The following is a 25,286-nucleotide window of genomic DNA, read 5'->3' as shown; positions in this document are numbered from 1 at the left end:
TGATCGTTTGTCCAAACCGAATGTTTTTTTTTTTTTTTTTGCGAATTATATTGTTTCTGATACAACGTAGCAGTGTTTGATAAATTTAAATGAAAATATAAAATGAAAGAGTATTGCAAATGATATTCGACATCGAGCGTATTACTAATTTAGATACGCACGGAGTAATAATAATCGATACCTGTCACGCACTTTCAACAAAAAAGAAAAATTCATCGAGTTACTTTTTATAATTACAAATCGAGAATAACGAGATATATGTTCAAAATAATAATTAACCGATATTAATATTTAAAGAATAAATATGAACCGTTTCGTTCCCTCTTCTCTTCAGCAATTCGTGACATATTTATTGATTAGCACGAATGTTTCGTATAAAAAAAAAAAAAAAGTGGCTGAAGACACCTGAGTTCGAATTTATAATCTATAATATAATATTCTTCGCGTTCGTTTACCAGAGGACGCTTGCATCATTCGAATAAATTAATTCCGGATAAAAGCGAACGTTGTTGAATCGTTCTCTCTCTATTCGCAATTAAAAGATAGCCTCGATTTTACCCATTTCCGACGTCCATTTGCGTTATTTCGAACAGGGATCGTTCGGGCATTGTCGATTCGCTCCTTTCAATAATACATTTCGACGCCCCAACTATTAATTCAACTTGCATGCACGGACTGATCCGAAAACAAATAGTTTAGATGTAGTATAGAACGAACGAATATCGAATAATTTCGAATTCGCAAAAATTTCACCAATAAAAATTATTCAATCTCTTATATATACACACACTTTGTGATTATACACATATTATTTTAAATAATATTCTCCCTAAAAAATTGCAACGAATCTCCATTTCATATTCCATAGAATGGAAGCAAGAAGCACCAAGAAATTCGTTAAATAAAGTAACTCGTCCACATCCTCCTCAAGATTAATCGAGGGACCTGTGTTAATTAAGCTCTTTCGCCTAAATTGTTCCCCCTCCCCCTCTTTTTTTAAATTCACCCTACGCACACCAGTCGATGAGACGATGGCGAGGTTCCGAGAAACTGGGTCTGCGTGTAATCCGCGCCCGTCGCGACACCGTTTAATTGCAATAATTACGATAATTACAGCGAGCATGTCGTAGCCATTCGGTCACCGTTATGCATCCTGTCACGACACGCCGATAACAACGACGATCCGGTATTTTCAGTTTCGTGTCATCGAGGCCGATCGCGTGGAAACCGTCCAATTGATAAGCGGGAAGATAGGATTCGATCGTCGATTCGAGCGGAGACGTTTAAATTTACAATTTCCCCCCCCCCCTCTCTCTCTCTCTCTCTCTCTTTTCTGCAGCGTTTAAAATTAAGTATTTTATCTCGTCGTAGTTGAATTTAAATTTGAAATTTTTACCATTAATTCAATTTAATTTCGACGATTTTTCTTTCTACTTCACTCGATTATAAAAATCATTCTTCCAAGGAAGAAACGAAGATCCGATTCCCGAAAAGTCGTAATCGTTAATGGGAGGTGGTGATTCGGTTTGCATAAAATCAGGCTTGAAAGAAATCTGTGAGAGGGCCGAGGATGGAGTTTTGCCACCATAAAACTCGCCCCACGGAATATTTCGTTCGCACGGTTTCATTTCAATTAACCGTTCCCTCGTCCCATGGGGTGTTGGTATCGTCTTGCGCGCGCGCGCACGCGTGCACTCTATTTCGACGTCTCACCGATAATTGCGACGAGTGAGCGGCTCCTTAAGGGATGGATTTCGAAACCGGTTTCGCATTATGCGCCATTCTCACCCCGAGGCGTCCCGATGAAAGTTAAGAAACCGGGGTTTTTTATTCTCGAGCGGGGCGGAGGGGTGGTCAAGGAGAGGCGATCGATTTCAATGGCCGCGTTAATATTGGACGACGGTTGATCGCGACCGATTCCTCCTTTCTAATTTGAATAAATTAACCAACCCTTTCTTTCTTTTAAAACGGTGTCGGCCTTGTAATTGGTTCTCTCTCGTGTGTATGCGATCTACTACCCCCTTTCACAAAATGTTTGTAACGCTCATTTCTCTTCGTTTCTTCCTGGAAGAATGATTTTCTGCTGTTCTATTATTTCTCGTTGATTTTTTTTCATTGTCAAATGAAATGTTTGTTCCGTGAAATTTAGAATTTCATTTAATTCGGAAGGTATAATGATTGAGTTGAGGGATGAATTAAATTTGAACATTGGTCGATCGAAAAGAAGGAACGACGAGGCAATAATGATAATTGTAACATTTTAAAAGATGCTACGATCGTTAAATTAATCATTTTGGATCGAGATTTCGAGCGGAAGCGAATCCGGTAGTCGCGCATCTGGCAACTAAATAGTTACCAATCTATTCCTGTTCCAAGCATCAACGCTTGCGACCAACCAACCGCATACCGGCCTGTCACAATGCAAACGGTGCATACACGCGTGGATTTCAAGTGCACGTACATTCGCGCCCGTCACAGTGCAAATTCGAAATCATTTCTAATACAGTAATTGCCAGCGAGAGCTGGTAAGCAAAACTGGCACGGGTTCAGATTCGCCCACCTGATTTATACGTTCTCGTCTCGTCGCGGGTTTTCGCGAAATCTTCTTCGCGATTCACCAAGGATCGCGGAATTCACGATTCATCAATTTCGTTCCACGAATCCTTGTTAATTGGCGGAACAGTTGGCCAACTGTTTATCTTTATTAGCGATCGCCTCGTGGATATTCGCGAGAGAGCAAAGTTGGGGCAATTTGAGCCATTGGAAACGACACGTGGGATAAAAAATTTTTTTTAAGAAGATAAGCTCGTCTGAGTCGTTATATTATATTTTTCAAACATTTACAATTTTCATTTACAAGATGAATATCGAGACTTTTCCTTTCAACAAGCTTTATCATTTGTCGATTCAATAAATAATATTGAAAATATTCGAAAAAAACCACCCTCGATCAGATTTCATCGGAAAGCAACTTCTCCACTTCCCGTTCGAGGCCTTGAAAGAAGTCGAAACCCCATCGGTTCGTTCTAACCCCGCGAAACTCGTTCTAAGCTCAGCAGACGCTCGCCACCCCCGCCTCTTCCACCCTTCACCTTCCTTCCTTCCTTCCTTCCTTCCTTCTTTTCTCCCCTCCCCCCTTTTCTTTTCGTTTCTTTTCTTTTTTACCGCAGTGCACGAGGTCTAAGAAACACGACTTCGCCTGAGTCGCGCACCAGCCTCGACCGTGTAATTATGCCGCGCAGTGATTGGCGTGGTTCGTGGAACAGAGGGTGGAAGCGTGGCTAAGCACGAGGGTAGCGCTGTGGCGAAGTGGAAGAAGGAGAGAGAGAGAGAGAGAGAACGAGGAGAAAGAATCGGTAAGAGGGAGAGAGGAGGAAAGTGATGTGAAGAGGTGGTGGTCGTGGGGGTAGAGGGGTGGGTTTTTAGCTCGAATTCATTAGAAGTAAAAATCGATAGGCGACGCTCTCGCTGCCTCCGCCGGCAACGTTTTCGCTTGGTAAAAAGAATGTGAGAGCATTCTCCACCCTCTCTCTACACCGCTCTTCCTTGTCCCACTCTTGCAAACCACCCACACACCCTCCTTTCTCCCGCATGCTTGTGGCTATCCCTGCGAGGCGATGATACTCGGTGCTCGAAAAGAGACGGAATTTTTGTCTTTCGAGAGAGCGAGAGATCTCTTTTTAGAAGATTTTTAGAAGAAGTGGAAACGCGTTGTTTTCGCGTAACGAAATGAATATGGGAAACGGTTTATTGGATGAAAAGCTTTTTTGCAAGCTCTTAAGAATATCTAATCGTTACTCGCTACTAAGCACAGCTTATTCCAATATCTTGTGTGATATTGTTGGTATCCACGAATCCATTAAACATGCATTGGCTAGAAATTATTCATCGCAAGACGGCGCATTCCATATTAATAGGAAATCGAAACTTGGCTACGCAACGATCAGAACGGCGATATCTTTCCCAACTGGACTCGGCGAGGATCGAATATTTCTCTCTCCCTCTCTCTCTCTCTCTCTCTCTATGCAAAGCGCATCAGTTGCGACCTTGGCGCGTATCGATCGATCACGTCGATCCCGTTGCCACGGGTGATCGATCTCTCCCTTCCTTCTTCTTGTCTCGGCTCCTCCTCGTCGTCCATTGTTTTTCTGGGTCACCCTATAAACACGGGTGCACGAAAAACGGCGGGGGCGGGTAGGGGGACGAATGGAAGTGGGGGTCGGGCCAAATTAACGGTAACCACTTCGGCTTGGTTATTAGGGAAAAACTTTCTTTCCACTGGCGCCGACCAATCCGACCCCCAAGGATCCACGGACCTGAGAGAATTTTCAATCGAATCGCAATCCTCGAAACGCTTTCGCCCTCGTTTTCCGCGTAACGAGGACGCGCCGACCCTTCGTCTCGCGTGGCCCAAACCTCTCCTCCCCCCCCCCTCTGCCTACGAATCTTCTTCCACTTCCTCCGCTCAGAAATTCCAATTTTTCTTTTAAACGGGATCGAATGTCGTGTGCTCTTTAAATCGGCCAATTTAATCTTGGCATTAAGATTTTTAATATCAGAAGAGAAAAATGGGGCACAATTTTTAGATGTATTATTTCATGCTACAAAAAATTATTATCTGATCAATATCGGTTCCAGAAATACGAACAAAGAAATTTCTAATTCCCGCGATTAATTGAACCCCTTCCTTCAAAAAAAAAGAAAAAAGAAAGTGGACAGATCACGCCAATGAAAACCCAAGATTCCTTCGACCGAATGTCCTCCTTTGATGAACCCACATCGGCTCCATCCGCGTCTTTCCTTCTCTTAATTACGGTCCCCCGAGGACCGAGGGTGGCAGCGGGGGTGGGACGGCTATTAACGTCCCGGCGATCGAAGTAAGGAGAGCGCTCTCGCGCCAAAGGGGTGCAGAAGCGGTGGTGTAAGAAGCGTAAGGAGTAGTTGATCGTGTACGAGTGAGAGAGAGAGAGAGAGAGCAAAACCCTGGTACTTTTATGTATTCTATACTCAACGTGTGCGGTTTCACGATCGAGAATAGCCCCCGCGACCATGAGGGTGGCTAGTTGGCGAGGAAACAGAGGGGATATTGTGGTAGAGCATCGGTCGTTGTTGGCGGGGATAATTAGACACGGCGAGAAAGAGGGACGAGGAAACGTGGTTTCGATGGAATGGAAAGGAAAGAGAGAGAGAGAGAGAGAGAGAAAACGACTTCTGGGTAAAGCGGCGCCAGATAAGACTTAATATTTGATCGTGAGCCCACCCTTGCTTCGACTCGACCTACACACACGCCACGACACACACACACCACTTTGCCGCTCGCGATCGATCTGCACCCCTTCTTGGCCACCTCCTCCCCTCCCTCACACTGGACACTGTCCTGTCCGTGTACGGCTATCAGGGGCAAATCTGTTGACACTACCGGCCGGAACCTTGTTTCCGATTTCCGTGGAGATCCTTCGACGCGATCGTTGATTAACGGCCACGTGAACGTTCCCTTTCGCGCGTTTGCCGCCGTTTGACGAACCGACTTCGCGCGACAAGGATTTTAACCAAGATTCGTATTACGCATTAACATTTCTGGAGATGTCGTCAAGGTTATGATTAAGGTTTGAATAGGTTGGAAGTGGTTTGAAGTACAAGTTTTTTTTTTTTTTTTTTTTTCCTTTGAAAATGTATAAATGTATATCGTGCAATTGTTGTTGCAGGGATGTTTGAACGAGTTTGAACTGGTTGCGAGAGGTTGGTGGATGATTTTTGAAAAAGAGGTTTTTTGAAAAATGGAATTACGGTGTATGTATGTATGATTCGAAGGATGTTTGAACGAGTTGGAATTGATTATTGAGAGATTAAAATTTTCTTTTAACGAATTTGAGGGATCTTTGATTAAAAAATTTATTTTGATGGTTCAAAGAATCCGTAGAATTAGTTGCTTAAGAAAGAAGCTTTTTTTTTTTTTATGAGTTATATATACCAGATTATATATAGAAGATCGATGCAGAAATATTTAAGGCTCTTGAAACACAGTGCGGTGTGAGTTTAAAAGCTGTTCGACGCTCTTGTCTTTGTTGTTTCATGGTCGGCGGGAAGTCACGAAATTCGTTGTGTGTACAATGTAAATGGGTTTCGTGACTTTGAACGCGTTTGTTTCATTGCGCTCATTTTATCGGGGACATTGTACTTCATAAAACTCAGAAGCGTGTGGCTGTTACTTCTCAGAAGTCGAGTCGATTTAACCAAGGATAGCGGATTAATTACTTTGATATTTACGGGAAATAATTTATTGTTAATTTACGAGAAAATTGATTGTTTTATTATTTTTATCCAGGATTCTCGCAGGAATTATTTTATTATTAAAATAAATAACCAATATAAAGAATTCTTAACGCAAGAATTGTTAAAAAGTACAACAACTACTTTCTTGCTTTCTTTCGTAGCGTCATTTTAATTTCCAATGCAATGGCATTATCTATGCTATACTTTAAAAAAGTGCGTTATATCTATTATCTTTTATCGTGGTGTAAAAAATATTTTATAAAAGAAAGTTTTTTTCAATAAAGTTTTCAGTTTGTTAATTATATTAAAGGAAAAAAGATGATGAAAATTAGTTATTTTGATATTAAGAAATATAAAAAATAAGATTTAGCGATGATTCATAATGGAAATATAAGAAATTTAAAACTTTATTATTTTTTATTCACACTTTACATCACTTTTATAAAATGAATTTTAATAATTCCTTCTCTTTTATCTAACGTTTCATTTCTACGCTTACGTTTAGTACGAGAAGTATTTTTATCGGCGCTTAAGCTGAAACCAGCTATCCGTAATAACAGTCATTAAGAAAGTTGTAAAGCAACGAATTAATTAGCCTTATAATTTTATTACCCATATTTTTCGACACTATTAATTCTTAAACGCAGAAGATAATACGCGGCGAGGCTCTAAAACGCTAATAAAAATTACAGCTATCAACATCGATCTATCGAAACCCATTTTTATATTAATTTCGACTTTAACTTCATTACTTCAAATTACTAATATCTTTCTACTTAAACGTACGCAGAATAATCTTCCATTTCCTTCCTACCAATATCAATATCAACAACTGCATCCATTGCAGATCTGCACAATGAAACAGTTTACGCAAAATGCAAATAAATGTCGTGCTCTACACACCACGATCAAAGTCGAAGAATCGAAGAAACATTCCACAACAACAAACCAACCCATCCCAACAGTTGATCCCTCGAAGATCATCTAAGATCCGTGAGCAAGCTCCCTACATCCTTTTCGAGTTTTCTCGAAGATGTTAGGTGTTAGGGTGGCCCCGGGGCAGCGAAGAAAGAAATTTCCATGCCGAGGCGGCGAATCGATTAGACGCCGGTCAACTTCGACCCTGTCGAACCGCAGACTCGATATTCCCTCCCCCCGTTCCTCGGCTCGAGCGTATAATTATCGGAGGCACGCGAACCCAGGAACCCTCCAGAGAGAGGGAGAGAGAGAAGGGGGGCTGCGACTGTATACCAATGCTAGGAAGAAGGCTAGACTCGAGTTCCTGCACGGAGCTCTCGACCCCATGCCGGAGGAGCCACGGTGCCCCATTACCATACGATTTTCATGTTAGCGCCTCCGGGCCCCCAAAGCTGCACGACCAAGCATTATACTTAACCTAACCGCGTACACACATCCGAGCGGATGGATAAGGCGACTGTGTTTCGTCACTCGGGGCGACGTCCCCGCGTAGGTGTAGGTGTGGCAGGACCGTGGAATCCCGGCGTGGGTAATTGTACAATGCTGTAAACGGTTTAACTTGTGCGCATTGGCGTAGAGACGAGAGTTGGCAGGTGGGATTCCAGTGTGATGTTGTTGCTGCGTGTGTACAGTTTGGAATAGTTATTTGAATATTATATTTTAATGTTTCATCTATCTTTACATATAAAGGAATATTAAACATCTATGTTGTGCGATATTTTAATAACAAAGTGATTACTGAAGAGGCATTCTCAAGGGAAATATCGTGATAAAATATCGTCACAAACAATAACGTATTGTCATTTATTGTCTGTTATTCTTGTTTCTCGTCTTCTTATATTGTATCTCTATTTCCCTTCTCTCTATGTTTCCCAAACTCGGAAACTTTGAAAATAATATCGGTCTATCTAATTTTAGATGAAAGAAATCTAACCATTTATATTATTCCACACTTCGTAAGTTTATATTTAAAGAAAAAGTAAATAAACATTGTCCTTGTTCGAAATGGTGGAATCAATCAAGATTTATCTCGAAAAGAAATATTTTAAAAAGAAATTATTGCAACAATCTGTAAGACTTACTTCGATTAACGATCTATAAAATTCAAGCAAACAGTTACATCGACGAAAATTATTATATACTCTTGCGTGCAAAATTAAGATTAGATTACACATTCAAGCTCCCTCCCTCCCTTCCTTCCTTCCTTACAAATTTTCAAGTTCTTCGCAAACATCCGATCCGACAAGTGGACGAAAGGAAAATTCGAAAATCGAAGAGATGTCTCCACCGCAATGATGCACCGACAGCCAGCTTTATTTATCCAATTACCGGATTTTCATGCGTGCCAATATCGAGCCGAATAGAAGAAAGAGAAAATCCTCCGCTTCCCCTATTTTCCACCATTTCGCTTTTCATCCCCTTTTTGTTTTCTTTCCAAAAAGCGACGACTTTTATCGGGCCCGATGATCGACAATGATCGACGTTTCCGGCGAATTCGTGCCGGTATTAGTCGTAAAAAGGGGTGAGGGGGTGGAGGGGGCAGAGCGAGTAGTTCCGTGTTTGGAATCCGTAAAGCGGGGCGGGTTGCATGGTGCAAAACTGTAAACGGCGATCGTAAGAGCACACTGGCCTGTCATTAGTAGATAATTATTTCTCCATAAAGGGGAAATAACAGTGTGGGGGGAGCCATTGAGAGTCCGCGTTTCAAGCCCGCAATTAAAAAATTTCAAGTTTTGCGCGCGAGGCGGTGTTGCGTTCTCCTCGGGGAGGAATGACGAGATTAATCGTGGAGAAATGAGGGTGTAATGGGCGTGAAGTGAAATTGGGTAATTTGGTTGGGGATGGAGAGGATAGTTGTGATAAAATTTAAATTGGTTTTTGGTTTTGAGAGAGAGAGAGAGAAAGAGAGAGAAACGTATGAATAATAATTTTTATGGACAATGATTTAAAGATTCCCTTCCCTATTTTTATCGTAATAATAACGATCCATCTAAGCATGGTATTTCAAGACTGGTTTATAATACGTAATTAAAACTAGTTTGGTCGGTTATATTCTCGATACATTATCCGATGTTAAATTTACATAGTAAGTAATTTCATAGCGACCAATTTCAGAATACATATTGCCTATCTCAGTAATATAAGTTCAACAATAATACATCTTAATTATGTGTCCATAAAAATGAAACAACGATTTAATTTACATACAAGACAAGCTTTTCAATTTCGAATTTATTAATCTCCTTCCTTCCTTACCTAATCTAAATCTAAACCTAATCTAAACGTGGAGAGGAAAATTCAATGACTCGAGCAGAAGCGTGCATATCAATTCACTCACCAAAAAATTAAAATCACAATCTTATGAACAATCTTGCAGCTCCTCAAATCGTCAAAAAAATTTTTCAGATCGTTTTCTATTCGAATTTTGCGGATAGTTGCAAGGTTCGAGTGAAAAATCGCAGTCGACGCAATTAACCCTATAAAATTGCCGAGCAGTTGGTCGTTTCGAGAGCGAGAACAAGGGGATACGTCTCGTGTTTAGAATCCGTAAGGCTTCGGGCGTTCGTTTGCACAGCGTAAACGGCGATCGCGGGAGCAACCAGGCCGGCCATTGTTCCACGATTATTTGCCCTCCCTTTTGTTGTCTTCTGTACACTCCTTGCTCCAAGTTGGACAGCGTGGCCCGCCACGACACCCGTGAAACTTTAACAAACATTCACGGTTTTACGAGGGACGCCAATCGGACATCCGACCATGCTCGCTGTCGAACCATCATCTTTTATTGACGCGCGATGAGGTAAGCGCGCCTCGAAATAGAATTATCGGAATTGACGATCTCAGACCTGTTCTTTTTCCTCTTCTCTTCGAATTTTTTATCATTGAGATTAGGCTTTTCAGATATTGATATTCGATTCGATTCTCGAGGATATTTTCGAAGGCGTTGGAAGATGTTCGAGTATTTAAATATAGAGTTATATAAAATGGAACAAGCAAGTTGTTACCAAATATTGCGAGCGAAATGATGTTAAGATATATTTTATTGAATAATAATAATAATAATCATTTTAATACAAAACAATCGATCTGATGTAAAAATTAAGAATATAATTCCCACGTTTTCGAAGAGAAGGTTTTTGTTTCGCAAGGGTGCCAAGCAATCTACGATTTTTCGCCGACCAACGGGCAACGTACCCACGAATGTCATTCGGCGGATCGGCCAATAAAGTCGCTCGTTCGCCCACGCGACGAGAAAGAGAGTGAGACAGGCCGGGGCTTAGAATTACTATTGGAAACGCGCGGCTCGTCGTAAATGCCTCGAGATCCGCGTCGCGTCGTTTCTCTCCGTTTTCCTTCCTTCCCCCTTCCGTTCGATCTCTTTCTCCTCGAAAGAGAGGCTCGACTCGTGGGTGGCGACGAATAATTATTGCGGGGAGGGGGAACGATCGATCGATCGATCGACGATATCTCCCTTTGCTTCTTGCTTCTTGGAAGTTTTTATCGCCTGGAGAGGGAGAAGAACACAATTTTGCATTTAAATACCTCGGGCATTTTTACGATTTCGATCCGTTTATCGATCGTGGCGGAAAAGATTGTGTAAATCGCCTTTTTACGATACTTATATTTTTAAACATCTTCTTTAAAATCTGAAGCTGTCTCGATGCTAACTTCGTTTCGAAAGAAATTTTTGCATTTAAGAAAAATTCTAACGTGGATTCTACCATGGATAAAATTGAACAAATTGTTTGGAACATAGATTCCTTTTGCTCGTATCGTGGTCCATCACAACCGGCTATTATTCGTTTCGGAAAACAAGAAGAGAGAGAGCCCGTTCCTGTCCATAAGTTACGATCCCACAGTTTCTTAATTTACAAAATCGTCAAGCTTATCTCGTTCAAAGCAACCCGTACATCCTTCCCGCGCGAGTATCACTAAATATTCCGGTAATCTCCTCGACACACATTAGCGTATCTTAACGATAAGGGGTATCCCATCCGAGAAACACCGTTCGATGGATACGAATCTCCTTTCGAGAAGAAAACGCGTTGCGTTTGACTCGAACTCGGAGGCGGATTGTTCCTCCGTGAACGCATACGTACAGGCTGTTTCTCTCTTTGACTTGTTTCGAATTATTACGCGAAATTTCGAATCCAGGAAAGCGATTCGAAAGCTTGTAAATTATTATTAAAATGATAAAAGAGAATTTTCGTTTCATTTTCTTAATTACACTTACATCGTCGCTTTAGTACTGAAGTGATTGGTTTGAAAGGTATTTTTAAACGAAGTATATAAGTCGATATTTCAAGTCTCTCGTTGAAATCAATAAGAATCAATTGATGAAACTGATACGTCGTAATGTATCTAATATTATCGAAACCTTTTTATGTCGAATCTGTTGTGAACGCATAAATTGTTCTCGATTCACGATGAAGTTAACTCTTTTCTTTCCTCATATAAGGACGTGCATAAATAAATGCTTGGTTCAGCGACGAAAAATCGTTTGACAGATGAAGATAAGAAACCAAATTCTTTTTGTGCAAAAACTTACAATATATCGGGTATACAATCTTATAGAACTGAAAAATCGGAACTGTTCGAGGAAAAAGCCAATAATTCGTGTTCAAATTGAACTACTCCTCGAAAAGCGAATACTACTCGATCGTGTAGTACAAAAATCGATTCCGTGGGCAGCGCCTCCACTTCCGGAATGGCCGATCGAAACGACGATTTTTTATCCCTTTAACGAAGTTCCACGATCGACGACGGGTAATAATCGATCGATCGATCGATCGTTCGTCTCTGTCTCCACGGATCGGGGCGACAAGTTTTACTCCTTCGACGTGTATGGGGGAGCCGTGGGTGACGATGACGATAATTGTGTGGCCGCGAGTGCACGCGCCTCGATGCGTTGTTGTCGTTGAAGGAGGACTCGTGGGTGATTCGAGCAGGTTTAAAGCACAGGGGAGTTTACTTTATTCCCCTCGACAATGGTTGCTCGGAGAGGTTTTATCGTGGGTGATTTCGGGAATTTTTTGATTTCGTATTTGAGAAGCGTGACGTGAGATCTCTGTGGGATGGATCGAAATATCGGGAGTGAATGGAAGAGGAAATTCTCCGTAATCCGGTATAAATTTTATCTTTTCCAAACACGTGGAATTCTATTGTTACAATATAAATAAATTAATAAATTTAATTCGGCTCGAACTGTTTACCCAACCGCCTCTTGCTGGCAGAAGCCAGCACGAATCGAGCGCGCCTTTTCGGATGGAAATAAATTCCGTGCACACGTTCCAGCCTCGTGTTCCCGATTTTAATTATAATCCGGGGATGCATCGTGGAAATAAATCAGGGCGGGCCACACACAAAAGCGCCACTTCCTCTCCCCGAAACCCGGCCGAAATTTGAATATTTTTCCCTCCGTGGAAACGTGGCCGAAACACAGCCGATGCACAGGCACGTGTCCAAAAATCGCCGATTCTAATTCTAATCTCCACGTCCTATTTGAATAACAACTCCTCACCCTCGAGTTCGATCCTCGCGGAGATGTTGCGACATCCGTTTGGCACGCGGCGAGAGCCCTTCTCCCCGATTTGCATCTTCTCGCCTCCTTCCTTCTTTCTTTCTTTTTATTTTCGCGCGTGCCGGAATAAATCTCGATGATACGACGGAGCCTTCTACGCTCGAGGTGTTTCGAACGAGTGGATCATATATGTCGGGGTCGCGACATCGTTTGAATAAATTTATTCGACGGATCGAGTGGTGGATGAAGGCGAAAAATGGATCGGTTTAATGTTTCGAAATTTGTTTTAATCGATATTATTAATTGAGAAAGAAACATGGATCAGTAATAATTTATAAGTAATTATGAGATGGTATTAGAATAGGATCGAGTGGATGAGAAAATGGATCAGTTTCTTTTTCTTTTTTGGGATAATTGTATCGGCAATAATTCATCGTTATAATTATATGAGAATGGGATAAGTTGGATGAAGAAGAAGGAGACAATTTAACGTGATATTGTTTCGTTTATAGGTGGAAGCGTTATTAGCGGGATATCGAGGGCCGCTTTCGATTTTTAAATGGAAGGCTTTCAGGCTGGATTGAACAGTCCGCGACACAAGGTACGTACGCTTGCAAAATTTCTCCCCGAATCCATCAAATTTTCATTCATTCGTGTATGTATGTATGCATCCAATTTTTTCTACCCCCTACCTACGAGGGGGTAGAACGAGGGGTTGGATGCAGATCGAAAACCGTTTAAAACCGTAATGGCCGTTACGAAGAAATCGTGGCCAAATCGTAGCACGTTCCCAACAAAAGCGGCCACGAGCTTTCATCCGTGCCTTTCTATGCAAATTCCTCTCCTAGATCCATGGCGGCACGCGACGCGGCTCCAATTCACATTCAAATTTCCCGCTGCGCGCCTGCGCCGTCTGCTTCTCTCCCTTTTCGCATCGTTAATTTCGCACTTGTCGCTGCTCGAACGGGCAGAGAAAAGGAAAGTAGAATTTTAAGAGACGATTCGATCGAAAAGGCAAAGTTATTCGTTTAAATGAAAACGTACGTACACAACTTTTTTCAACCACGATCGCCAAGAGCATGGGAAGATGGATTCCAATGGAGAAACACGAACCTCTTCATCCTCCTCGTCATCAATATGCATTCCCGCGAGTGGAGCAAAGCCAGGATTCCCACACCTATGACACCCTATTGCCCTTCATTCCCTTGCATTGTCCTTCCCATCTGGTCCGGACAGACACGCACATTAGAGAGAAAGAGAAGAGAAGAGAAGAGATACGCGCGGAGAAGTTGTCACTTCTTCTCCGAATCCGAGGATGAATGCTGTTCGGTTCGTGATCTCCTCTCCTCTCGTGAATAGAACCACGAAAGGCAAAAAGGGGGAGAGGAGGGGGGGGGGCTCTGCCTTCATCCCCCTTCCAGAGACAATAATAGAAACAGTGCGAGCGCCCCTCGCCACGGCCCAAATACCTTAAAATACAACACGAGCCTCTCTGCTCCGTTTTCTTCCATTTCCATGCCCGCCAAAAACTTCCCCTTCCCCGCCCCCCCCCCATTCTCCTCCTCCTCTCCTCTTCTCCCAACGATACAATTAAAGTACGTTGCGGTCTTTAAGGGGCCCGTGCCCTCCCCGCGCAATCCTCGTTTTGTCGATTCGTTCGATTTATGCGAGCGAAAGGGGTGAGGGGAATTCCGGGGCAAAGCGTCCCGAAATTCTCTCTACCTGTTCCTAGCCCCGACTCGTTCTTTTGTTCCGTTATTATCCTCCTCTTCTTCTTCTTCTTCTTCTTTTTCTTCTTCTTCTTCTTCTTTTCTTCGCGTTGCAACGATCGACTCTCTTTCATTCCACCGACATAACCGAATCTTCATCACCCTTCGATTCATTCGGGGAGGGTTCGATCCGATCGAACCCGTGGATGTGGATATATTTTGATTTGTGGGATCGGTTGGTAGTCGTTGCCCCACGGCGCATAATTCCGTTTGATTAACGTGAATACCTCGCACCCGGAATCGAGAGCCGGAAGTCGTGTCCCTTCCCCTTCGTTCCGTTACCTATTAGCGTGCTCGATTCGAACGGATCGAGTTACTTTTGTCATCAGATTTTTCTTTCGTTTCGTGTGTGTGAGAGAGAGAGAGAGAAGAAAGGTTTAAAGATCGTAACTTTGCGTTAACTTTGCGAGGTTATTTTTTGGATGATTGGAAACGAGGAAGATACTTTCGAACGAAGGGGAAATTTTTATTAACGATTTCATCTTTCAAATCTGTGTGTATTCTGATTCTGAAAAAAATTCGAGAAACACGCAATGGACATTTATTTACGTTGGAAGAACGAAAAACTTGGACAATGTTTCGTGTAAATGTTTCGATGAAAATTGCTCGTTGAATAAGTGATCTGGTGTTTTTAGAAATTATTCGTTCGTGGAAAACTCATTTTCGATAAATTTCACTGTAGTAGGATCGTGTACGAGTTCGAACGGATCTATTAAGCGCAATAATGAGAAGCATTGTTAAACGTCACTCGACTACGTGGAAGCATTTTTTGTAGCAGATAAGCTCGATGTTTATTTAAGATGAACTCTTTAGAGAATTAAAACACAGACGAGAAAGAATATTAAAATTTCTAAATATATCGATGTAAACTTTAACAAATTTAATATTTTACGCATTATTCTTCAATCAATTCTTAATTCTTATAACTATTTAACTTTGTGTTCTTAACATGCTTAACACATAAAATATCGATTTACAGTTTCCTCCCCATTATTCAAATTTCAGAATACACAACTCGTCCAAACTCAACCTATCTAACGTTTACAACAACGTTAAATCGATTTTTTTTTTTTTTTTTGAATAAAATACTACTACTTTGCATTTGTTTCAAGATTTCAAATTCGTGCAGCTCCACTTATTCTTGGCCATCTAACAGTAGTAAGATTAATGCATTCGTTATTTCTGATCGGAAGCACAACTCGTGGGAAAAGGTGGGCGCGCCAATCGAAGCAGTACATTATTTTTCGCCACATTCCTCCATAATTCATTTTCAGCTCTACTCTTGGCTCCCTTCTCGTTTATTCTTCGATTCGAATTCCAGATCGCGTCTTGCTTACTGCTCGAAATTCTGTTTATCGATGACCCTTTGCGTTCAATTCCATAAATAATAAAAATATTTTAATAAGGATTTCTAGTAAAAAAAAAAAAAAAAGGATCTAACGTTACGATAAATCGTCTCCAGAGCAAAAGTTGAATTTGTAAAATAACGAAGAAAAATTTTAATTTTTGATGATATCGATGATTATTTTCCAGAAATGGAAATTAATAAAGTAATAAATAAATTAGGGAAGGAAGGGGTAATAGATTTGTCATTTGAAACTAAAACTTTCGACATTAATAGAACAGTTATTGTAATATTATCACGTTTTTGTCAGCGATAGTAATTTCATTTACATATCGGTTGTTTAATTTATCGCTAGATATACGAGTAAAGTTGAGAGAAATTTTTATGGACAAGCTTGATTACTCCAGTGAAAAATGGCTTCCAACTTTTATTTATCTTTCCATACGTTGGAAGAAATAAGTAATTAATTTGATTTGAGCATAAAAATTTGCATACCATTCTTCAAAGAAACGTTAAGAAATCGATAATGCGTATATAAAATGCAACGCTTCCATTTCGATTCATTAATTACTTTTAATACCTTTTTGTATTTTACCATTATGAACGATCAAGTAAATTGAACAAACAAAAATAATCATTTATTGTTCAAGCAAGAATAAATGTAAGAAATTATAATACAAATTTATATATTAATTAAATGTTCCTACTACGACTACTTCAATTCACGTTTCATAAAATCATTTACTTCATTCTAAGATTAAAATGATAATAACATTTTAACCTTTTATAATCTCTTCTTCTATATGGAAAAAAAAGAAAATTAAATTTGATTGCAGTTTACAATTAATTATCCGCTTTCTATTTATTTCAATTAATTTTTAACTGACTTGATGATAAGTATCGTAAAAATGGAAATTCTATTTAAAAAAAAGAAAAAAAAAGTCATTAAATTCCATCTCAAAATTCCAAGAAATCAATCAATGATCCTTCTTATTAATCGATTATGCCACATTCTTTCATTTTCAGAGCATGATTTTTCTATTCATTTTATTTATCGAAACAAAATAAAGCAGAATAAAGCAAAACAAAAATCTACGAAGACTACAAGAAAATCTATCCAATCGTTCTCGTAACTCAAACTATAGATATCCCACTAGTTCATACTTTTTCCACTACTTGGGCGCCACTTACGCCTGTCCCACCACCGATCTCACGCAAAAACTCGCGTGACTTCCCTGCCAGCGAGTCGTCGTTGTGTGCCCATTATTACGGTTACCATTATCGCGAGCAGGATCGAAAACGAGGAAGAAAGAATAATCACATTAGGGGGCGATACCTTGATCGAGATTCATTCGGTTAATTCGCTCGACAAATCGATCTCCGTTGCGCGTTTATCACGTATAATTTCGCACGCGAACGATCGACAATTGTCTGGACACGCATCGATGTGCGTGCTCTCCACTCGAATTCGAGATTCTACGTGGAGAAGCGTGGACGTATCCTTTTTCGAGGCGGCAGAGGAGGAGGGCGCTCGGGTCTGCGCCGCCTATGCATTCTTCGAGATTAATGAACCGCGAGATTCGAGGCTTTAGGAAGGAAGAAAGAGGAGGCCTGTCTTGATACTTTACCGGAACGAGATCTAATTGTTCGCGAAAATAAACCGTAATTTTATTTGCATGACGGTAATGATAAATAGGTAATCTCTTGTTTCTTTACTTTCTTTCAGTTTAGGTTATGTTTGATAATCGGCTTAGTTTTAAATGAGATTCTCCAAAATGTAAAATGGGCAACGTGTGAACTCGAGACTGGACACGATTGTCGCATTTTTTTCTTGTTTCACTTTAAAGATCGTAAAATTTACGTAGTAATTTTACAAATTAATCGTAACTCGTTATTTTTATTATATCGTTATTATTAACAACACTCATCTAATCAATACGTATGAATCAATGATTATTGTCACTAATAAAATAAATTAGAATTATATGTTATATCACAATTATAATTAAAGGAAAGATTCACTCGCCTTCGTTCAAGTTCTTCAATACATGATAAAGAATAATTAATTAATAACAAGAATCAATTCGTTCGACTAATCAACATTCGACGTTCGTATCGTAATAACTAACGATAATAAATAATATCAGCATAATATAATAGTCACGTGTTAACCTACCACTAATCACACCGAACCAAACGATCGAGTCAAAACTTTTATCCCCGCCATTTGACCCAACTTGACACGAACACATTCCACGTTCTCAAACATTCCACGATCAAATGGCCATGCGCTCTCGCACATTCGCAGATACGTATCTCCGCGCGCGTTGGATCAGTATCGCTTTAAACGATCGTAGGACGTGGTGTAGGTATCTCTCGTGTTGGACGTCGTCCGATTTTTCTAGGTGTAGCCTTCCTGTGCCTGACGTCACAATTAGCCTGATTATAATTACGGATGGAGAAGGACAGAGACACTGGTCGCAGAGAAACACGCACGGATACGATCCGTGTTCCGGAGCTAGGAACGAGACGGAGCAAAGGTAATAAAGGACGGCCGACACGAGCGCCGCGTTGGACGAAGAGAGACGGCGCAACGTGTGGAATGCTCGTGTGGGGAGAGGGAGAGGGAGAGAGAGAGAGGCGTATTAACGGCGTGGCGAACGACGGTCGAGCTGACAAGCGAGATAATTAGGCGGGACGAGACAGGACGTGCGCATTAATTAATTAGCCCAATCTAAGTCCACTTCGCTTATTGTGCGCGCCCGTGCACGAACTGTGGACGCGACCTCAAAACCTATCCGCGCCGATTTCCACGGACACGAACCGTGCAAGCGTGTGTGCTCCTCGACAGATGGTTTCCGTTAACTCTTCGACTCTGGTTCGATTCCAACTTTTTTTCAAATTTGCTCAAATTTGTCGTCACGCATTGCAAAAGTCGTCGCGTAAGATATATTGTTTGAACGAGGTGTGCAAATGTATTTAATCGAATATGAGGCAATGAAATTTGATTTGAGTATTGTATGCGCGTCATTCACAAAGGGTTCACGCGAAATACACGCGTGATTCGTGAGGGATTTTGCTCGGCATTAATCAAGCTTAATTTTCGTTCGTTAATTCGAGCCGGATGCCTCGTTTTATTCCTTCGCCTTCCTTTTTTTTTTTTCTTCGATTGGGTATTTTCGTCGATCCCTTTTTCAGGGATGGGATCTTGAAAGTTTGAAATTCAGAAAATTTCGAGTTAGAGAATTCTAACGTAACCTGGAAAACTTTTTCACATTTTTGTGAAAAAATCAGAACTCGGTTTCTGAAATTATTTTGGAATTTATTATTCTTACGAAATTTGGATAATAAGCAATTTTGTTAATTCATTTTTAAATAATCGAATTCGAATTTACCTTTTTTTATACGAGTACGAAAATACGTAAGGTTTTTTTTCTTACTTTTTTTTTTTTTGAAGGACTTTTTGGTTTTGTTCTCGAACGATTCGAATAGACCGATATTGATAGTGGAGGTTCTAGCGGGACTGGTTTGTCGACTGGATTTCCTTCTTTCCTTTTAGAATAGGTGGAAATAACGTGATTTTGAGACATTATAAATGATACTTTAAATTGATAATATAGTTTTTTTAATAATTGTATAGGAATTTATATGGACGGACATAAATTATATCCCTATACGTTATTTTTTAGTTTGGAAAAGTTTGGGAGACATGTTCGTTCGAAGTTCGATCGAAGAATAATTGCAAGAAATGGCTGTAATAATTTTTTATCAAATCATCAAATTTACATATTCCTTAGTTATTCTAAACGACATTCTGTTCATCCTTCGAAAAATCCGATTTTATTTTACCATTTGCCAATAAAATGAAAGAAAGGGAAACAACTTAACTTACGATTTACTTTAAATAATAAAAATAACGTCTCTACAAAATGTCAAAATGATTTGCTTTCGAATAAATCTCGAATAAGTCCCCGCCAAAAATAACGCTGGAGGATCGTGTTAAATTTTCGACATTCCTTCTCATATCAAACGGCCGTTCATTTATCAAATCACTCGTACGCCACGCCTGTTTAAACCGAGCCCAGGCCGTTCTTCACGGGGCAAATATCGATTCCAATGTGACCGGGGGGATAATTATGAAACGGACTCCTTACATGCGAGGCAAATTACGAACACCTCGCGAGCACCGCATTGCGGCGCGACTCGTGCAAACAATGAGCCAACCATCTCCACTTCATAACAACTCATAGAAACTCTTCAGAATTGGTTGATATTTCAAACGATCTTGCCCGACCCTCTTTTTTTTCATTTATAAGAAGAAAAGAAGAATTATAATTGCAACGCGTTAATCCAAGAATCGATCATAATATGATACGTTCTGGCAAAATCGTACTTTAATTACATTGATATAACTTAAGATATACAATTCTACCAGAACCGTAATCACGCTCGAACTTGCAAAAAAAAATAATTTCAAAAGCGACTCATATTTCGAACAGTTCTCTCTTCCCTTGAAAAATAATTAATTTATGCTAACGAAAGAGAAGCGTAACGGCTGGCGCTCTTAAATTCGCGCCATTGAGCGGCCAAGTGTCCGTAAGTCCCTCCGCTAAGCGTCTATCCTTCTTCCACGCTCCTTCCCCCCCTCCCTCCGCGACCCTGTTTCCTCTCGCTCGACTGGTTTCCGTCGAACTGTTCGAAACTGGTTGCAGCCCGACAGGACGTGGCCGCCGCCTCCCTCCGGGAAACGAGGGATGCAAGGGCCGACCGACATCCTCCAGGATCTCCTCTATCTTCATAATTAATTTCATTGGCGCGAATTAAAGCGTGTTTCTCCGCTTCCCTGCCTCTCCTTGCTGGCTGCCTCGTTTCGCTTTTAGATTTTTACCACATGATACGAGTTGGAATCCGTGTTTAAACTAAAGGAGAGATGGAGTTTGTGGGAAAGATCGAGATAGACTTCGAAACTGTTCCATTGGCTCGAGGGAAAAGTATTTAAATATTTAATCGTCAGGCTGATTGCCGGAAGAAATTCACGGATGTAGAGTTGGCGAATCGAAGAGACCAAGAAGAAACAATATCCTTTCGAGACAGGGCTACCAAAAAAGAAACGAGTTGGACTGGCCAAGCGGGCGACCAGCGCAATTAATCAACCGTGAGTCGTTTAAAATTCGCTTAAGCGTCGCCTGGGAGCAAGCGACGTGAGAGGGGGAGATTTTTTTGAAAGGCGACAATGCAACAATGTTACGAACAGGCAACAGTTTCGAATATATTTTAAGAGGTTTCCGGAAGAATAACCGCGCTCCCTCGGTCGGCCATTTTCGCCTAATCTCCTTTCTCGGGAAAATTAAGTCGAATTCAGGCGCACTCGTTCGAACATAACTCGGTAACAATGCTCTGGTGCTAGCACGCTCTTCTACCCTGATGACGACTCCCTCCCCTTCCACCCTCTTTCGTCCCTTGGAGGAGTCCCAACCACCCTCTGCTACCTGTGAAAGAGACACTTTTTCGATGCGATCTCGCCTCTCCTTTTTTTCTTCTCGCGAAGATACATTCGTGCAATCGTACTTGGCTCTTTGGAGGGATGGTTTTAATTGGACGGAAGAGGTCGAAGATGGATTCTCGAATGAGCTAGGAATTCAAATATTCGAATTATCGTATTAATATTATTAATAATAATTTAATATTATTCGTATAAATCCTGTAACGCGTTAAGATCAATTCATTCATTTTCTGATTAATTTTCACAATTTAAAATTCGTGATTAATATTATACAGTTTCCACGGTGAGGTGTGTGCATAAAAGTATTTGCTACACGTGTTACTGTAATAATTTTTTAACGATTAGATAAAGGTCGATGGTTAATTAATGTCAGTAAGAAGAGAAGACACTCTTAATTAAATATAACGATACTTATCGCGATAGCGTGCCGTACAAGTAATTTAATCAAGCTGCCGCGCAAAGTTTACAACAATGGCCGTGCACGAAGATATCATCCTTATCGAAGAGGATGAATGTCAATTAACGATGGATATTAAATCTCTAATCTCTAAGATTGTTCTTTCATTCTTTATCCGTAAACTTAGTTGATCGAATCTTTCGTTGTGATGCAAGCATAGACGATTCATTTTGTCGTTAATAATTAATGAAGAAATTTATTAATATTAAATGGAATAAATTGTAGAGATTACGTTTTAATTAAAAGATTAATCGTTTTCTTTTAAATATTTCTGAGGAAATGGACATCGTAGAGGGGAAAAAAAAAACTTCCAATATCCAAAGTCTAGAGATTCGACGGATGGATCTGACCTTGACAATAAATCCAATAATTTTACAACCCCTGAAAATCACTAAAAAGAAAGAAAGAAAGAATCTGGAATCATCCCTTCCTTTATCGCGTGCGCCAAATTTTCGACGTGGGATGAACGAGTGACAGGGGTAGGTGGTGGGTGGGGACGATTTTATAACGAATAAAATTTTAAGCGCCTTATAAAACCTGGCAAGTGTGCAGTAGCAGTCTGTAATATGGCTCGTATATCCGTTGCCTCGTGTACATAAACTCTCTCTCTCTCTCTCTCCAGTTTTCTCGCTTCCCTCGCAACCCTTTTCAGCTAGCCACTTTTCGAATTTTCATACGTCACGTTACACGCCTCGAACTGTCGTCGCGGATATAATTCTTCCTCTACCTGCGCTTATTCCAACCAGATTTACTTTACGGTTTGTCTGGAATGCGTTGGCCCTTTCAATTTTTTTTTTTTTTTTTATCCAAGTTGAATTTATGGAAATAAAAATTTATTGCATTTATTATACGTGTATGTGCGTACGTGTTTTATTGGAAAAGTATTTTTGGAGGAAAGAAAAAAAAGAGAAGAATTCGTATTGGTATTTCGAGCGAAGAAGAGTTTGATGGGAGTGATTTTGATTTTTTTAGAGAATAAATCAACTATCAAACAAATATAAACACTAATTCGAACATATATACTCGTTCTAAACTCGAACAATCGATCGTTCGAATAGTCAACTTGGAATAATGTTGGAATTCCAAAAATCTTATCAATCTCGCGTGAAAATTTTCGAGGTGGAAGATCTTGGAGGTGTGTGAAAAAAATTGGGATTAAACGAGAAAGCTAGTTTAACGACGAACGGATGGATTCTCCCTGCTAATAAAATATTAAAGCAAGTACTTTGGCAACATTGTAGGATGCGTGACGACGTGAAATGATAACGTCTGGAAACGCTTCGTAATCGATCGAGTGTTATTAAGAATAAACGTGGAGCAGCGATGAAAGGGAGGGGGAATGATGCGAATGAGAGGGAAACGAGAAAGAGAGAGATCAGAGGAAGCATGGTATAATGGCATAAACCGGTCAACGAGTCAACATCACGCGGCTGCAACCGTGGGTGAGACGTGGAATATAAATCAAAACATTTGGACGTTTCAAAAAATCGAAGAACGAAATGGGTCGCTATCTCTCTCTCCTCTTTTAAATTGCGCGTTGTGGATGGGGAAATTTAAGGAGTGACGAGCGGAGAGGGGAGAGAAATTTTAAATTTTAAAAGGAATCGTTTTGTAAATGGTTAAAATCTCCTCAATTTCAATATAGTCATAGAATATACTCTCTCGTCTCCAATGTCTCCTCCTAAACTTGCTTCCTGATTTTTTCCAATACAATTGAATTGAATCCAATCTTATCCAATTTCGACACTTATTCAAAATACATCTCCAATTAAACCTCTCATTAAAAAGAAAGTAGAACTTGCACACTTCTCACACTTCCACTTTTCACGAAAGTGGTTTTTCACGCGTAGTGGCAGCCTTCCATCGATTTCGCCCCACGTCGTAACGACCGAGGAAAAGAAGGATGAAAAAAAGAAACAAAAAACGAAAGAGAATGAAAAAGAGGATAGGAAGGAGGGGGAAAGTTCTTCTTGTAATAAGCAAAGCGTCCAATAACGTGGCGGACGTAGTTACCTCGGCGTACCTGGTAAACACTGTGATTACATCGTGTAGGAATCAGCATCAGGCGTCGGGTGACTTACGTCTCGTTTTTTTTTTTTTTTTTGATTATCATAAATTATTTAATCCGTGGCCACGGATGAATAATATTCCACGTCCACAATGTGCGCGAGAGGGGCCTGTTAACCGCTAATATGAATACACGTGTAGACGAGGTGGTCGTGCCCTTAGGGCGGCCGCGCCTTCGTCGCGATGGGTTAAGGCTGAGATTAAAGGGTTTGTGTGTGCACACTCGCGAGATTTAACGATATTTAGGGACGTTGGATCGAACCTTAATCGATCGGTTGATTATTCTTCTTTCGATCCTTCTTCCTCTTCTTCTTCTTCTTCTTCTTATTGAGAAGGGGGTGGATTAACCCTTAACCGCTATTGCGGAAGGCTCGAATGACGTTTATTATTATTGTTGTTATTATATTTTAGGATCGATTCAGAGTGATCTGATGAATATCGCCATTTGCGTCCATTTGTTGAATTCGTTGTCGTTCTCATTAGTCAATTAAAATTTTTTTCAATCGTAACTTTGAAGTTTGCAACTACATCTTTTTCAACAACAATAAACAAGTTCGAACAAAAATGATTCAATCCTTTAACACGCTCAGCATGATTTCGTTGAATTCCTCACGGGGCCGAAATGTTACTGAAAGCCGTAAGAGCGTAAACAGAGCGGAAGTAGTTTTAATATTTCTATTAAAATATATATTTTATGCCTCTACTTCTACTCTCTTCCCTCCCCGCTTCGTTTCCAAAGTCAATTTTAAGTATTTTAGCCTGAATATAAGCCTCTAATTGGCAACTCAGTTCTATATTATCGGTGGTAATGTTATCAAATACGGTATAATTTTAAAATTGTATAAAGATGCAGAGTGATTCGCCAACAAATCACACTTGTCCCTCTTTTCTATCTTTATTATTCTTAAATTTTAAACTCTGCGAATCCAAAGTATATTTTATATTTATACCTCAAGGGTTACTCCATTAAGTTTCTTTTAAAATTCCGCTTGTATAATATAATATAATAACATTCTAGATGGTTCTTCTTACTCGATCGATAACCTTCTTAAATATAAATACAAATGTAAATTGATATTAAAATCTTATTTTTCCTGAAGAAGAAAGCGTCGCCCATACATGGTGTCAAATATCCCCCTTAAATTCTTTTAAAATCTCTTCTTAAAAAATCGAGAGAAATTGAGAGGGAGAGAAAGAAAGAGAAGACTAAGTTCGTACCCGCAACCTTGTTAATCCTTCGTGTACCACGACGCACGATCGTGCGAGGAAAAGCTTGGGCGCGCATACCTCGATATCTCGGATCGAAGGATACGGGCTTCGCCGGTTGTAATTAATTACCGAATGAGGCCCTGCCTCGTACCACCCGGCGGGAACTA

General features: G+C 40.3%; 1 protein-coding gene across 1 annotated transcript in view; it reads left to right on the top strand.

Moving 5' to 3' along the window:
- The window catches only part of zfh2 (Zn finger homeodomain 2), a 213,614-nt gene that overhangs the window by 46,148 nt on the left and 142,180 nt on the right, over positions 1-25,286 (top strand). Inside the window, 1 exon segment of the mRNA XM_086912419.1 lies at positions 13,282-13,370. The gene's annotated coding sequence lies outside the window, so the exon portion shown is untranslated.

This window comes from Apis florea, unplaced genomic scaffold, assembly GCF_048593485.1.
Source record: "Apis florea isolate Af1SG1 unplaced genomic scaffold, ASM4859348v1 contig_3391_pilon, whole genome shotgun sequence".
In the NCBI taxonomy this organism is placed as follows: Eukaryota; Metazoa; Arthropoda; class Insecta; order Hymenoptera; family Apidae; genus Apis; species Apis florea.
The sequence above is the reverse complement of the archived record's forward strand: the minus strand, read 5'-3'. Positions and strand labels throughout refer to the sequence as shown.